Source organism: Apis florea, unplaced genomic scaffold, assembly GCF_048593485.1.
Source record: "Apis florea isolate Af1SG1 unplaced genomic scaffold, ASM4859348v1 contig_3170_pilon, whole genome shotgun sequence".
NCBI lineage: Eukaryota > Metazoa > Arthropoda > Insecta > Hymenoptera > Apidae > Apis > Apis florea.
The window spans coordinates 2,318,420-2,334,490 of record NW_028256714.1 but is presented as its reverse complement, the minus strand read 5'-3'; the positions used below and the strand labels follow the sequence as shown (position 1 = coordinate 2,334,490).

The 16,071-nt window shown below is 44.5% G+C and overlaps 1 protein-coding gene across 3 annotated transcripts in view; it reads left to right on the top strand.

Moving 5' to 3' along the window:
- Positions 1-16,071, top strand: part of LOC100872005 (discoidin domain-containing receptor 2) — a 139,046-nt gene that overhangs the window by 26,999 nt on the left and 95,976 nt on the right. The window contains exons 1-2 of one of the 3 annotated variants that reach the window (XM_086910363.1): positions 5,861-5,892; positions 14,796-14,843. The exons of the other annotated variants lie outside the window; for them this stretch is intronic. The gene's annotated coding sequence lies outside the window, so the exon portion shown is untranslated. Of the gene's footprint in view, positions 1-5,860; positions 5,893-14,795; positions 14,844-16,071 lie in introns of those variants that run through there. 3 annotated transcript variants of the gene reach the window in all.

The window sequence follows — 16,071 nt, the reverse complement described above, 5'->3', positions numbered from 1 at the left end:
ACGGAGGCGGCTCGCGATGATATTTAAATGTGAACGACGACGGAATCGCGGCGACTTGAGAGAATCGGTGTCCTTAAAGGGCCGTCGGCGATCGATTTCCGATAATCAGGAATCGGCCCGGACGAGGAAGGACGAGGAATCGAGGAAAGAAGGGGAGTTTGGGCGCCACGGTCCGCTAAGCTCTTCTTCTATCTATCCCCCGACGATATTTGCTTGAAACTTCCTTCTCTTGTTTCCCTTTTCCTTCTCTCTCGGTCAAATCGAGCGGCGCGCGCATTAACGGTTATTAAAACGAAAGGGCCGCGAAATTGAAAATACGCCGCTCTGAGTGGTCTACGATGCTCGATGGACGTTTCGATTAAAGAAGGAAAAAAAAAAAATGGACGGAGATCCCGTCGAATTTATTATCGAAATTAAACGCGGCGGGGCAAAAACGAGCGTCGATCTTCCTCGAGGAGGGGGGGGGGTTGGTTCCATCCCCTCGAATTGGAACGAGGCGAGAGACTTCCGTTTCGTTCCATATCGCGAGGAATGGAGAACAGCGTGTTCGTGAACCGATACACCGTGTTCAGAACGGAGGAAAAGGGGAGGAGGAGGAGGAGGAGAAGAACGCGAGGAGGATTTGTGCAGGTTTGTGCACGAGCGAGGGCACACCTATCGCTTAGTCAACCGTGTCCTTAACGGCCTGGCTGGGATCGATTTCCGATAATCAGAAACCGAACACCATCAACGAGGCTGGTTGCAATCCCGAGTGGGTGGAGGAAGAATATGAGAGAGGAAATCATTGTGGGGGGGAGGGTCGAAGAAGCGCGAAGAGGAAGGAAGGAAAACGTGTGGGGTGTCTTCGGTCTTCGTTTTTCTCGCTCCATCGTCTTTGATTAAAACTTGACTCAAGTAATTCAGATTTGCCGTCTGTGAATCTCCAACTTTTGGAAATTTATCGTTCATGTGAATTTAGAATCGAGACTCATATTCGATAGATTTAGAAGTAAAGTTTAGAATAAGATATGTCTCGAGAGTCAAGTAGAATCAAGCTTCAACTCGCTAGTTTTTAAATGTTTCAAATGTCTAAATCTATCGAAATTAAATTAGGAGGGAGGGGAAAAAAGAAACGCAATTGGAAAATTTCGTCGAAAATTTTAAATCTCCACGGAAGAATTTAATTGCTTTTTATTTATTATCGAGCGGGCGACACGTTTATCGGACCTAAAAGATCCTCCCCAGGATTTTACGTCCCTGCCGTTCCACGGATTTTACGAGTGGGCCGTTATTTACAGTCGGATTGATTCTCGCGAAACGCGGATGGCTCTCGAGATTATTCGCGAGGAAATCTTAAAAACCACAGGCGAACGCTCGCTTCGACGTCTCTCTGCTCACCACGCATACACACATACGTACAAATACATACAGAAATACATATACAAATATATATATATATATATATCAGTTCAGAGAAGAGGATTCGCTTTTGTGCATCGGTCGATGGTTGTAAATCTGCCGCGTTTAGTTGGTCAAACGCATAATTCTGCGGCGAACGGAAAAAATACGTTACACACGGAGCCGCGAGATCGCCGTTTCCTGCGATCGTAAATTTCATTAACGGCCAGATAAGCGTTTTATCGTTATCTGGTATCGGGCCGGTTCCAGGCCGGAAAACAAAGGACGCCGTATAAAAACGGTCGTTCGACTACCGGACTACGTACTTGGCGCAAAACTTGGACCGAGAACCGGTTAAAAACACGGGGATGCGTTCGTCGCAGCGCTTTTCATCGACGATTTCGATCTGTGATCAACTCGCGTGTCAACCTCTCCAATACTCGGATTAACTCGGTTTCGATCGTACCAAAAAGTATTCGTCGAACACTTTCGCTTGATCCTCCGTTTCTCGTGCCTTGAGATCGAAATGGATCGAGTTTACGCATGCACAAAGATATTACTCGTTCAATTTTCGTAAAATAAAAAAATCTTCTACGAACACGCGAACGTTGCTTTCTTCCATTTGTAAAAAAAAAAAAGAAAAAACTCGATGATAATCGATGATTTCTCAAAGAGTGCAAAGAGTTAAATAATAATACATTCCCGTTCTATAAACGTTTCATTCCGCCGAGGAGAAAAATATTTACGCCGCGGTCAGAGAAGAATTTCGCTCGAACCTTTCAATTTCGTGTTACCTCGACGTGTAAAAATTCATCGGCCGGACATTGTATAGGCGGTACCGGTTGCCCCACACGCGGCTATATCGTCGTACTCGCGCGAAAACACGGTCTCCTTGAGAGATAGTTAGTTTCCAGTTTTCCAGCCGTCTCTTTCGACGCGCGACACATCAAAACGGTCCCGATAAATAAATAGGAGGAACCGCTCCAATGGATCATCATCTCCTGGTTACAGGATGACGCTCGTTTACGCCAACAGCGCTTTATGAGACTTTTCCCTTTTTCCTTCTGAGAAAACACGAGGAAACTGCCACCACGATCCCGTTGTTGTATCCAGGCCACGTGGTGGCCTTCCACCGCTCCTCTTCCGCCTGCACACACGGGGATCCAGCCGGGGGTTATTAGCCCCGGCCTCTTCTATGATTAATGCCCGCTGGACTTTGGAAAATTGGCCGTGGCTCGACGAAAAAAAAAAAAAAAAAGAAAGAAAAGAAAAAATAAAAGAAAGAAAGAGGGGCGGATAAATGCGAGTCACGCGCGGGAACGTGCGTACGGGTGTTGATGAAACCTCGTGGTAGGTGGTTTCGTGGACACGAAAAAGAGGAGGGCGAAGAAGAGCCGTCGCGGATAAAGGGAACGATGATGGGTGGCACAGCGGAAGAGTTCGCGTGTAGCTCGTAAAATCGTGTCCCATAGCTTCGTACATCCGGTCAGCCCGGTCACACTTGAGCTCAAAGCGGCGACATCGAATATTAATTAGAGTGGAGTGTCAGTTTCGCTTTCCGTAGCGATCACGCCTTGGTTTCTTTCTTCCGTTACTGTCTTCGTCCTCTTTCCCTCTTTCTTTCTATCGACAAATTGATCCGATTTCCCGTTAAAACGTGTAACGCGAAACGTTGAAACTTATGTATGAAAATGTTATTGATTCGAAAGCAGTTGTATTGAATGTTGAAGAAGAAACTTCTCTACATGATAAAATAGGGAAAGGCTACGTATTATTAATTATCAGCAATTTTTAATAAAGATTCGAGCGGAGGATGCGCCGATAAAATTCGATCGATTAAACGAAATAAAATTTCCTTTTAATCGCGAATGCCGAAAGTGCAAAATTCCTCCTCCTCCTCGTTTCTCCTCTTTTTCACTTCTTCTCTTGTCGTCGTGCGATCGGGCGGTGGTAATGCCCGAAGGCGACGCCCTTTCGCCCTTTTTTTCCATTGCCTGTCCTCTCCCAGCCGGGGTGGCTTAAAGAATGCGTCGACACACGTCTCGTGCGGATAACGTTCGCGGGAACAAGGAAAGAATTTTAGTGAACGCCGACCACGCTTGAGAAATGGTGGCTGCGCCCGAAATAGGACGTGGCGACAGCCACGGGGGAGGGGAGAAAAAAAATTGGACGAGTGACGGAGCGATAGCCTGCCACGGAGTGATCTGTTAATTGCCTCGCCCACGCGCGGCGCTTGTCCTCTCTTTGTTTCTCCTTTCCAAGCTCTCGGGTTCTCGGGGAAGACGCGAATGCGAAGATGTAGAATGAGACGAATCGCGGGAAGGAAAACTTTCGCAATTAATCCATCCTCGATTAATCGTAGGGGTAGATCGGGTAGATTGGGTAGATTGTCGTCCAACTTTCCCCGATAATCCTGACGATCGGTTTTGGTTTAATGACAGCGCTCGTCCAACTTCTCTCCTCGTAGATTTCACCCTGATGGGTACTGCATATTGTCGGGCGGAAAATTTATTTATTTCCTTTCTTTGAATAGAAAAGTAATAACACAATTTGATTCCTTTGATTTTTTTATCAATGAAGTAAAACTAATAGTAAAAGAATTGAATTATTACAATTTCGAAAAATTGGTAAAAAGAGCATTTCACATCGCACCCCAGAAGCAGAATCTTTCTCACATGCAATGCAATAAGTGGTTTTCAAACGCGAGTAAGTCTCGAAACGTTACGAGAGAAGTGCTGTGCGCAATCGCACGATTATTATCATTCTCAAATGATCGGGCAACGTTAACAAGCACAGCTGCTCGTCTCACGAGGCCGGTGACCCTTTCCGATTATTGATTTTTCGGATTTGAAACCGCGAAGGGCCGTTGCCACGGGTAAATATTGGATCGTTGAGTCTGACGTTGATTGCGTGGAAGGGAACAAATGTAATTTTAATCGGTGCTCGAGAGGGGTCAGACACTGTGAACGGCCGGGGCCGAAAGTTAGAACAATCGTCCACGCGCTGCCTCATCCTCGCGGGGAAGTGGATTAAAATATCGATCCTCCAGGCGATCGATATTTTGAGGGGTGGCGGCCGCTTCATCGGGCAGCATGTCGTATCGAGGTCAGTGGACACGTCGGTTGGCCGCGAGCCAACGCAATATCAACGCGTGTATCGATTCTGATCGAAAAAGCGTCGATTTCTTTTTCGTATTCTACGACTCGTTTCCTGGTTTTCTCGGCCTACGACTCGGTTTTATGGGACGCGAGTTTTCGCACGATGCCCGTTTTCGAGGAAGGAGAAACTTCGTTTCCGATTTCATCGTCGTCCAGCGAAATATCGAAGAGGGCACAAGAGAAGAGAAGCCTTCGCGGCGAGCAACGTGGCGCATGATTTAAGCTTAAATCGCTGCTAGGTGGGAGGATTTGATAAATGTACGAAGTCGGCCGTGAAATCGATCTGATGGATTTTTTCCCCGTTTTCCATACGCGGACAATGATTCGTGTAAAACGTAAAATCCATTGTGTGGATCGAATACAGCAACGATGCAAAAAAAAGATTGTAGAAATTATTCGAAGGATAGATAGTATATTTTCGAGCGAGCGTGAAATTTAACGCTATACGAACGTATGATAATAACATTTGAGGCACGAGGCGGGATTGTTTATTTTTATTCTTAAAGTGTTCGAGCGTGGATTTTACTCGACGAATACAAACACACGAGCGATCGTCGACTTTAGTACGCGGACGAACGCCAGCTACGCCGCACGGAAACGTAAATTCGTTCGTATATATTTAATTCGACGTTTTTAGAGAAAGAAAGAAACATCGTGAAAGTAAAACATTCTAGTCCGCAAATACGCATATCGATATGCGTATGTCGCGTGAAAATTTGTTCGAAACTCAACAACCGAGTCAACAATTCAACCGCGTATAATAATTTCCATCTCGACGGATATCTACGATCTACGGACAGTCGTAACTATTTAAATCAGAATTTCTAAATGATAACTTCATTTCATACTCCCCTAATAAAATTTTTCCAACTTTTGCCTTTGTATCTTTATCACCTTGCCCCGATGGGCACTTAACGATGGCCACTCGAAGGAAACTTGGACAAATAAGGTGGCGTGGAACACGAGTGGACACGAGAGGAACGATCGAGCCGTGCATCATCCGTCCGTCCGAGTATTATTATATATCGGCTCGAGTCATCGAGTTGTGGACGAGGGATACAATAACCGGGTGTGATAGCCGCGAAAAGATTTAACGATCGACAGGACGATGGGTGCAGTAACCTGCAGGGGCGTGACCAGGGCTTCTGGGCGCGACACGATATCGATTCTACTTAACGATAAGAGGACACGGCGAGGCGTGTGTCATACGGAAAGGGAACGAACACACTTGGCCGACGACGATATACTTTCGAAACGAACGCTCTCACGATCCGAGCGCGAATTTTACGATCGATACCAGCTTCGAGAACGAGAATCGACGTTAACGTACGCCGCCTATATTCGTCCAATATACCGGGTAAATATTCTCTCTTGTGTCTTTTCTTCGTTCAACTAGACTAGTCGTATAATTTTTTTTTTTTTTTTTTTTTTTGAAAAATCGAAACTTTAACACGTGACACTCTCCTTTGTCGAAAACGTGCTTCTCAAGAAACAACCTCACTTTCTTAATCTCCGAGATTAAGAAGCAAGATCGTTAAAATCTTCGTTGATTTTTCCAAAAGTTGAAGTTCAACGTTGAATGTCGGGCGTGCGTCGAAGAAAATGGCGAGAAGTCAGTGATGCGTGTTACATAAAAGGTTCGAGTAGATTGGAGCTCAAAGGCGAGCGGTTCCTTTTATCGACACGCAAAGCGTTTGGCAGGTATATACATTTGTTGTTATTGTACACGCGGGGAGGAGTTGGAGCACGAAAGGGACGAAGCCCCTTTTCCTCGCACGGTTAAAATATTGTTCCTCGTCGCCCCCGCGACGACGACGACTACCAACCAACGCCTCGGTTGTTTTCCCGGTTTTTTTTTTTTTCAAATTGAATCGCGTCACTCCATTCTCCCGTGCTACACGTAGGAAGAAAATAGCTGCACTGGAGAAACTGGATTGTGCAAAGAGAGAGAGAGAGAGAGAGAGTTTCGATGAACAAACAACAGGCAGAATTCGATTTGTCAATTCGTACGGCTCGAAAATGGAGCAATCGTTCGGGCGATAAAACTCGGGAGAGCAGAGGGCCCTCTCTGTTCAGGTGGAAACGCCTGTAACTCAGCTGACGTTCAAGATTAGTGGCGATCCCCGAGAAATCAATACTTTAAACTTTCGTGCCCGCTTTCCTTGCCACGGCCTCCTCGCTTTCGTGCAAACGATCCTGAATCGCGCGCGATCTTGAAATTTCGTGCATGCGGCGAATAGAAGAGGTTACTCCTCGGATCGAATTTTCAAAGTTGAATGCAAAGAGATAGGCATTTGTAGGGACGCACGTGGCGATGAAGTCATCCCCACGTAGGTGATACTTTAATTCTATTGAACCGCTCAACTTTTTCGCGAACAAGTGAGACAATGGGGATCCTGCAACCTCCAGAGAGACTAATGTCAATAATCCGAGATCGATAATCGGTTTATTGATCTCGTGGGACGTAAGAGAATCGTTATTTTTCATAATCGAAAAATTTAAAAATTTCCTTCCAATTGAATATTTTGAGCGCGATCTTCCTTTTCTTTTTATGCAAACGAGAGGGAAGAGTTCGTAGATTATTTGCTCTACTAAAAGGGATTATTGATTTTGGAATATCAAATTTAATAAGAGGAATAAGTTAAGTGGATAATTGATTCGATCAAACTGGATATTGGATCCTTCTTCTCTATATAATTTAGAATCTTTCTAAAAAAGGGTCGATACATTTATGAAACCCGATCATCTTAACCATCTAATGATTATCAGTCACATCAGTTTACTCGATTCAATTTTCATTTCGTAAATCCCTTTGAGAAAAAAGAGAAAAATAGAAAAATATATATATATACGAAAATAGTAGATATTCCACGGGAAATCGCATTCGCGTCAATCGAAATTTCAAAAATTCTCACCCGGTCGAGGGATAAAAATCGCGAAGCCTTGGTGCACGTCCATCCTATCTAACGGAATCAACGAATTCGTGTCTCTCCACCCACGTGCCCCTGTCACGTGCGCGATGCAGCGTTTCGTGGAAGTCGTTCGACACGTAGAAAAATTGGCTGGCTCGTGCGAGTACGTAGAATCGAACGCGTTTTTCGTTACGTGCTCCCCCTCCCTCCGTAACGCTTCGTGATAAAAGGTCTGGGCGGTGAATAAGGAGGGAGGGCCGTGTTGCGAAAAGGGGTTCGACTTTGGCCGTCGAAGTTTTATTCTCGTTTATAGCTCGGCTCAACCTGTGGCTCGGCTCGCCTGTTCTCCACGATTTATACTTTCGTGTCGTGCGTCGATGACAAACGGTTTCCCCTCGCGTCGCGATCGCGCCGTGGAAGGGGGAAAAAAAAAAAATCTGCGAGAGGAATGAGGGGAGGAATCGGTGTAATGGACCACGATTTGACACGCAGTGAATCAGATTGAAAAGTGGCTTGGAAACTTCCCTTTAAAAAGTTTGCTCGCTGCGATTTTTTATGCGTTTTAATATTATCGCTTTATGACCGGTACTTCCCTCTACCAAGAGTGCATCTGATATTTATTTCGTGCATTTTTTCTTTCCCATTTTTTTTGGGGGGGGGGGGAGGGTATTAGTCGTTCAAGCCTCGTTTTAATCTAGCGACATTTCGTTAGCGCGCCATTTGGAGATATTTTTTTTTTTTTCAGTAAGACAGATAGAATATTCTTCAGACGAGAATTACCATTCAATCATGACCGATAGTAAATTAAGTAATCTATCTGACTTACAACTTGTTAATTTGGACAAAATCTTACAAAGAGATCAAATCATTGACACGTTCAACCCGGCGCACTTTTTGTTTATTCTTCTGACGGCACTTATTCGACTCACTGTCTCTTTATCAAGCTTGCATTTAGTTTATATATGTGGTGGGGTTAAACGTGTTAAGTAGCTTAACTCAACCGTCTCTCTTTCCTTCGAGTCCTCCAAACCGCATTCGTCCACGATTTTCGGCATTCGGAACAAACGAGAAAAGAATCCTGGGCTAACGAGCAGTCGCGATAAACCAGCCGAAAATGAATCGGTGAGAAATCGGCCACGGTGGAAGAACGCGTCCGCACAATGGCCATTAATAACGATCAAGCCGAAATCGTGGCCAACCCGCACGGCGTTTCCACGAGTAGCTCGATCCTCTTTTTCCACGACGACGATTCAACACGAGGAATCGAAGGCAGATCTCGACGATTTATTCCTTGACGAAGAATTCCCAACCAACGCAACGATCCTCTACGTCGGACAGGAGAAAGCTTGGATCGCGTGGATCTGTAAACTGGTCAAAGATCGGCCACGATGAAGATGATCTGTTGCCGCGAAATAGAAGTTGGCCAAATTGTCAAAGTCCTGAATCGTGAGAGTTCGAAAATCGTTGAAAGAAAATGAATTTCCTCCCGATGGAAGAGTAGAAAAATCAAAATTGACGAATTTAAAATTTCGAAAGTGACTCGTCTCGTTCTTACGCAACGAGAAGAAAAGTAACAAAGATGATTTACCGTCTCGTGTATCCGCTCATCCACATGGACGACATGATCAAAGGAAACGTTAAAACTCGAAGGAGCCAGTCTCTCTCTCTCTCTCTTTCTCTCAAGGATAGATAGATAGATAGATTTAAACTTTTCGTTCGGCGCGGCCAGTTTTTCAGTCCGAGTTAGAAATTCGCATGTTAGAAACCCGGCTTCCCTCTCCGTTTGCACGTCGACGCCATAAGCAGTCCTGCTTGACATCGAACGTGAAACGGCCGAGTTTTATGCGCGGTGGAGAGGCGTTCGAAAAGGTTGTGCCTTGAATCGTAGCGGTGTGCACGTGGCTACAGCCGTGTACGCGATGGCCGCGGGCACCTCGTTAAACCTTTCGCCGTTGCGCATAAATACGCTCGTTGCACGCTACTTGTTTTTCAGACCGGGTGAATACGTTGATTATATTGCCGGTGCCACGGATAACGTATCAATTTCCTCCTCCTACCTGCACAGGAATTCGTCCGTGCCTCGAATTTCGTTGTTCCCGACGTTTCCCTTCTTTCTACAATTCGATTCTTCGTTCTGAATCTTTTTCTTTTTCCTTTTAATTCCTCGCCCAACGAAAGAAAGTTATTATTCGTACACAGATCGATTAGCGTTTAACGCGATTAATCCAGTTACGCTCGTACGATACGAATAATTAATTAATTAGCTGGATAAGTTTAGGTGGATAAATATTAGATAAGACTCGTGACGAGAGTCGAAAAATAAACGTCGAATAATTTTTTGAAAATCGTCGGATTCGATTATACTTTTTATTATATCGTTGTATCACGAGCGAGAGAGTTGATTATTAGAGGTTCCAGGTAGAGAATACATTTGATAAACGACAACCCACGCGACACGTACGCCCGCTAAATTGCTGAATTACTCCACTCATCCATGCTATCCTACTTAGTCGCAACGCGGTTAGTGACACGTCACTTGCTCCAGTTTAAGAGAATGCGTTACGCTCGCGGTCTATTTACAGTCCGTCGTTTATACCGTAAACTCTTTTCAACAATCGTGCTAACCAACCGGTCGAGTCAAATTTTTTTCTTTCCAAAAGTATTAATGTATAAAGAAAACTCTAATATCTTCTCACAGAAGGAACCAAAAAAAATTTAATCAATAAAATCGCCACTTTCGCCATATAAGTCGCAAAACTCGCGATTGAAAATCTCTCGGCTCTGGAAAATCTGCATCTGCATCTCGTTACGAATTCTTACGAAGATATCCGTTAGGAACGGGTAATAGAATCGTGTGTGGAAGGTCGGATAAATCGGATTTCCCCGCGAAATTCCATTTTTATCCGTCAGCCGTTTTCCTCCGGTTATTGCGGCGAAAGGAGAGGTGGGCAGCGGCGGCCCGAGCGCCACGTAGGCGTAGGCGTTCCACTCTCCTCTCGGAGTCCCCCCGCCTGAAGCGTCGGCAGCGAACGCTGGAAGGACTATTATGCCCATCTGCCGGCATAACGAGGCGTAATTGAAATCTCTCGTGTATACGAACGCACGGTCAGGCTTTCTCACGTTAGGGCCACAATTAGCTTTATTGTCGCGTCTGCCTGACGGAGACCTCTCTCTCTCTCTCTCTCTGTGTGTAACGGTGCGCCGTATTGCACGACCACGAACAGAGGCGCCGCTCTTCCCGGTTGATTGTTCATACCTCGGAGGAGCTCGTCTTAATACCCTTCTCTCGATTATTGCCCAGATTCTGTCTCTCGAATAGAATATTTGGACCAAAGTTGGATGGAAGAAGAAAATTGTGAATTCGAAAAATTGCCTATCCTCTCTCGTTGATTAATCGTTTTACGCCGATTTTCGTACTACACGATTTATAATAAACTGGTTGTGAACGATTGTTTCTCATTTTATACTTTGTTGTTACAATTACTGTTATAAGAAATGGGGTAAAAAGAATGTTCACAAATGATATTCGATTTACCAAATTACCCATTTTAATTATTTCGATTCATTTGTTTTGGTTTCTAGTCGAACTGTAAGACAGGTATATTTTCAACGAAAGGGTTAAGAGTAAAGGATTAGAAGTTGGAATCAATCTAAACCGTAAATCGAGCGTCGCGAGCGTTCTTCCAGTTTCGCCCGTTATCGGTCAACGAGTTGTGTGTCCCTATCGCGAAATCCGATACCGAAGGGAATTGCGAGGGAACAGGGGGCAGAGCAAGGTGGTTGGCGTGCCACACTTACAGACCTATCCCTCGCGATACGCGTAATTATCGCGACGCGGCGTTACGATAGCACCGGCTTCCTTCCCCTTCCTGCCTGTCTCTCGGCACGAGGATCCAGGGGGACGTTGCGACGACGTAATTGAATATTTTTCGATGGGGATGGTTAATATCGGTGGGTAGACCGGCTGATGAAATACCATCAGGCGAATATTGGAAGGATGGATTAAACCCATCTAAATCGATTATAATTATTATTTCAGGCAAATTTTAAACGGAATCAACTGATCTCTATTTCGAAAATTGTTGTTCTAATTTTTATTAGAAAAAAAAAAAAAGAGAGAAAGGTTTGCGGCATCGTTAAAACAAGATTCCAATTCGTGGCAAAAACGATATCTTTATATTACCAGAACGTAATCCCGAAAAAATTGTAAAAAACGAATAATAATATAATATTTCCAAGTTCGCTCGAACAAAGAACTGGAACGATACTAGAACAAATAACTAAACAAGATTTACCATTTAGAAACTTACTATCTCCTGTCTTGCGTAACAAAGAAATACGAAAGAGCGAAACGCTTGGTGGAACGATACTATAATTCGTTCGAGCGATCGGTGGATAATTTAGAAATCCTCCCTAGAGGGGGTGAACCAACCAGTCCGTTAACCAATAATCAATAATCGCCAACTATCCACTGACACTAACTACGAATCATAACTCCGACCGATAATTAAACCGCTCGATCGCAGAATAAAAAATACTTGTCCCCGTTGATCTACGACGGAATAAGAAAATCTCGATTCGATGACGCGTAACGGGATTTTTTTCTTCACTCGTGCGTACAACAGGACGATTTACTCGATTGTGCCTCGATCTCTCTCTCTCTCTCTCTCTCTCTCTCTCTCTCTCTCGCTAAGGAGATCACACACGCGTTCGTGCATTGGTCGCATCGATACGAATCGTCGACAATAATCTCGTTAAGAGGAGGAGATAAAAAACGACACACGGTGCCAACCAACTGATAATTTCGTAAACGCAAGGAACGTGGAAGGAGCTCACACCGATTCCTTTCCTTTCCCCACACGCCGTGGAATCTAGAAAGGAAAAAAAAAAAAAAAAAAGAAAAGGCGAGCGGCGACTCGTCCTCGAATCTCGTTACACGCTCGTAAATTTGATCCAGCGATAATGTAGTCATCGACGACAAGAGGATCGATGTCCCTTGTATGAGAGATGACTCTTTTCGGAACAGTCGGAGGAGAAGAGAAACTTTGGAGTAAAACCGAGGAGATTTTTTTTTTTTTAAACCTCGTGGAATTAATAACACGTATCTGTGTGTGCTTTGGCGGTTTGATTTATGCGGATGTTAGCGCGTAAACCATTAACTCGGTTCGGTTGATGCTCGGTTTGTGAAGGAACGATTACGCGCCACCGATTCGATCCCAGGGATGATAATGTATTATAATTTATGAACACGAGACACGCGAAATTTTTGAATTTCTAATTCTTCGTACCCGGAGAGGGGGAGGGACGAGTCTATCAATTTGCATTAATGAATAACTGTACGGTATAACTGTAGCTCTAACGTTACATATGTACATATATATCATTTTTGACACTTGCCATTTCTGGAAAAATAAATTTTCTCGCTCGAACGAAGAAAAAAAAGATCTCGGTTGGAATTTTTTACCATCGATGACGACTTCGAACTCGACGATCCTCTTCCGAAAATCTGTCGAATTAAAAAAAGGGATTGTACGAGAATAGAATGGAAGAGGCGATATATAAATTCCTGGGGCGATAGGCCGAAACGATCTCTCACGATGGGATTAGCGAGACGTTTCCAGGTTGAACTGGAATCATTGGTATCATTAGCCTTCGTGCAGCGCGAATAACCGAGCAGGGACATTAGGCACGTAGGTAGTTCGCGTGCTACCTAATGTAGGATCTTGATCTGCTACTAGAACAGATCGACGGGGAAGAATGTTCTTGCAAGAGAGGTTAAGTCGGCCGCGGAATGTTAACCAGACAGCCGTAACTCGCGTTTATCGGTTCTCGATGTTATTAGTTCCGCCACTACTGGAGTCATTCAGCAGATGCTCGTTCTATGTATATATATATATATATCCATTCCTTTTAATTGTTTGTGAAACCCGTGGTAAATTAAACTTGGCCCATCGTTCGATCGATAACCATACACGCGCGCACAAGCGCGAGGATCGAGGGAGGAAACGAGAGTCAAGAGATTTCAATCGTGGCCAAGATACCTTTCGCTTCTTCTCTGAAATCGAGAGGCATCTAGATCTGGAGACCAGTCGTAACGGTACTAATGGAGCTCGTCACAATCTTGTTGAGTTAAGGTCGCTATTAACCCTTTCGCTATCGCATAGTCACAAAATTTCGTATTTAAAAAGTTGTTGCTCGATATTAAGGCGTTATCATTGCTATACCACTATATTGAAAAAATGAAAAAATATTAATTTTAATGTTTAAATATACATTGGTAATGAATTGAAAGTTATTTTGCTCCTAAAAGCAGTGTTTTTCAAGTACGTATATCACAAAATTTTCTCGAACGAATCACTGTTCCTCCTGTTTGAAAAACCTCTCATAAGCGTATAAATTCAGTAAGATCAAAGTTTCGAAATTCGAGTCATCTCGAATTTTAAGATCTTCCTTCCGCATCGCCAACCAACGTTAAAAAACCCCGTACGTAAAACAGATCGAGCTTAAACGATTTTATCGGGGCGCGTCGAAACAAGCCTGTCCTCCTCCTTCTCGGATCGATGGTCGTCGGGTCCTCGCGGCAGGCCAATTAGAGTCGAAAGTCGTTAACGGTAGTAGAATTTTTCCGCGGATCCAGTATCTGCTGGGCGGCGTAATATATCCGCGCGCGCGGATATTTCAGGGCGGATCGTTGGAACCGCGCTCAACGTCCATCGCTTCGTAATTAATACCCTCGCGCCGTTGACGGCTCGTTTTAACGCTCTGTCGAGCTTCCCCCGGTTAAAATATAGACGAGCCTTCGACTGTGTTTCCGAGACTGACTCTTCTCTCATTTTCTCCATCCATTTGTCTCTCTCTCTCTCTCTCTCTGTTCCTCTCGTCCTCCTCTTTTCATTCGCAACGCAGCTTCCGCCCGATTCCTCCGTCATCCCCGCCATCGTGTACTCTTTTCGCTCGACGGCCGCCGCCGGCTCATCGATCAATCCGGAATGATGCTGTGCCGTTTATACACCTGCGCTACCTGGCCCGGTTGATTGATGATATAAAGGTGTAAACGGCCGTTGTCGATCGACCTCTCGAAACGCGCACGCGGACGCAATCTGCACGCCAGACGCGTACAAGGCACGTTATCTATTCGACGTTAAGCGAAACCAGCTTGTCGCTTGTTCTCCGCTCCGTGGACAGATTTCTTCCTTCTCCTTCCCCCTTCTCCTTCACTGTCTCGAGGCAATTGTTCGCTCGTGGGATCTCGAAATTTATTTTATTTCTTTTTCATTTCAAATATGTATATATAGTTTTTGTAGATAACCTTGTGAATAAAATTTTTCGGTTTCTCTTTCTGTTACAGGTAAGAATTGTAACGGATCGGTTCCTGCGGAGTTGCTTACGTCGTTGAGTGAGTGATTAAAAAATAATATATATATATATTTGATATACTTAATAGTAGTAATGTATTGCGAATTTATGAAATAGTTCGCAGCATCTGTCTCTTGCCGAATTATTCCGATATTCATTCGAGTTGGTGTAATGGGATTCAGGGGCGAAAAGTTACACTAATATATTCCGAACAGAGGAAAATTGTCACGAATTCGTCGAATATTTATATAGAATAATGTACTTGAGAATTGGTCCCTATTACGACAATTATCCTTCGCTACAACGTGTAATTTTATCTCCATCATCTCTCGCTTTTTCATATCGCCTTCTGCGTAACGATTCATCCTCCACTATCTATTTACTTCTCGTAGAGTAGAAAGAAAGAGGATCGATCTCTCAAGCTCGTTCCCCGCCCGTTAAACGGTTGTTCCCAAGAAGAGAGAGATTTCTCGGTTTCAATCGTTAACAGAATTCTTACTTTATCAGCGAGACCCGTGGCTGATTAGTCCTCGCAGAAGGAAACGGGAGTAATTTCGAGTGGTGGAGCAGGTGAACCCGGCAGCAGTCCCGGGATAGCTATGACAAGACGAGAGTTTACACGCTAGACGGGAGTAATTACATCCAAGTTTCGGGCTGCTCTCTCTTTCTCTCTCCCCCGTCTTTCTCACACTCGTCCAATCGTCCCTTCCTCCTCTAACCCCTATATATCCGTCCCTCGTTGCCGTTTCCGCGGTTAATCCCGACCTCTTCGCCCGTCGCCTGGCAAGGATGCAACCGGTGCATCCTCTCCTCCACGGATAATGCCCGAGTGCGGTGCGCTATCTGCCACGAGCTCGCGCCCAAGACGGATGCCGAAACACGCGGGGGGATTAATCAGCCGAAGACGTTGCCCTCCGCCAATTTCTTACCTACTCGAGGCTGGATGGCGTTGTAGATAGAAGGCGGTGATGTAGATAACTGCGAGTGGAAAGTCCAATTAATTTTATATACATATTATTGCATGTTTTTAATCGCGGAAGGACGAATGGAAAGCTTTGGAAGAATTGTTTTAGAATTTTTTTAAACTTCCACAGCCTTGCAGGAATTTAGATTGATGAGTTGTGAAAGGTGGAAGAAGATTTGTTGAAAGTATGTTTTTGATTTTCACGCGGTATCCGATCGAGGCAAGATGGAGAGACGACGTACGTAGAATTTCTTGGAAGAATTTTTTTTAATTCGTGGTAGGTAATTAATGGATAGAGAAGCAA